Genomic DNA, 1,137 nt, shown 5'->3' on the forward strand with positions numbered 1-1,137 from the left:
CGTCTTTTGAGAAAGATCAAAAGAAAGGAATATATTGTGAAAAAAATGAGTTGGACAAGCTGTGGCTGTCGACTAATGACAAATTAATTCAAAAACTGTATAATCTGTTCCTAACAAACTATGAATTAGATGAAGAGGTTAAATGTACTATGATTGCTTGGATGCAAGACATAGGTTATACTATAGAAGACTGGTCTAAGATTTGGATTGCTGCAAAACAGTTACGCGCAATACCATATAAGGAAAACATATTTAAAATGTACCACCGGTGGCATTGGTCCCCGGATAAAATAGCCAAATGTTATCCAAATATGTCTAGAAACTGCTGGAAATGTAAAAACAATGTGGGCACCTTCTATCACATGTGGTGGAGGTGCCTAAAGTCTCAGCGATTCTGGCACAAGGTACATAAGTTATTAATAGATATGTATGAAGTAGATCTGCCCTTTAGACCAGAAATATTTTTGTTAAACATACTACCAGATAAGTTAGAAAATGAAAAAAAATATGCTATGGGATTTATTATCACTGCAGCGCGAATTTTATTTGCTAAAAACTGGAAACTTGAGAGGATACCATCAGGTGACGAACTGATCAATAAAGTTCAAGAAGTAGTTGAGATAGACAAACTGACCACAATCTTAGAGAATAAAGATATGGAGATATTTTATAGTAGATGGAAAATGTTCTATAAGTGGATAAAAGAAAATAAGATGTGAACTAACTGACTCTGATAACCGAAATTGTTTAAAATACTGTATGCATGATGTAACGCACAAGAAAAATCTAATAAATAAATATTCTTTAAAAAAAAAAAAAAAGAACATAAGAAGAGACGCCAATGTTGGATCAGGCCAAAGGCCCATCCAGTCCAACACTCTGTGTCACCCAGTGGCCAAAAATACCAGGTGCCATCAGGAGGTCCCCCAGTGGGGCCAGTAGAAGCCCTCCCACTGTTGACCCCCCCAAGCACCAAGATGACAGAGCATCACTTGCCCCAGAGTCCCTATCTATACCTTGTGGCTAATAGCTAATGTTGTGGGGAGGGGAAGGGAAAGGAGATTGTAAGCCTCTCTGAGACTCCGAGTGAAGGGTGGGGTATAAATCTCTCCTCCTCCTCCTCCTCCTCCTACTTCT

Source organism: Gekko japonicus, unplaced genomic scaffold (genome assembly GCF_001447785.1).
Source record: "Gekko japonicus isolate JY-2015 unplaced genomic scaffold, Gekko_japonicus_V1.1 scaffold2140, whole genome shotgun sequence".
Taxonomy (NCBI): Eukaryota; Metazoa; Chordata; class Lepidosauria; order Squamata; family Gekkonidae; genus Gekko; species Gekko japonicus.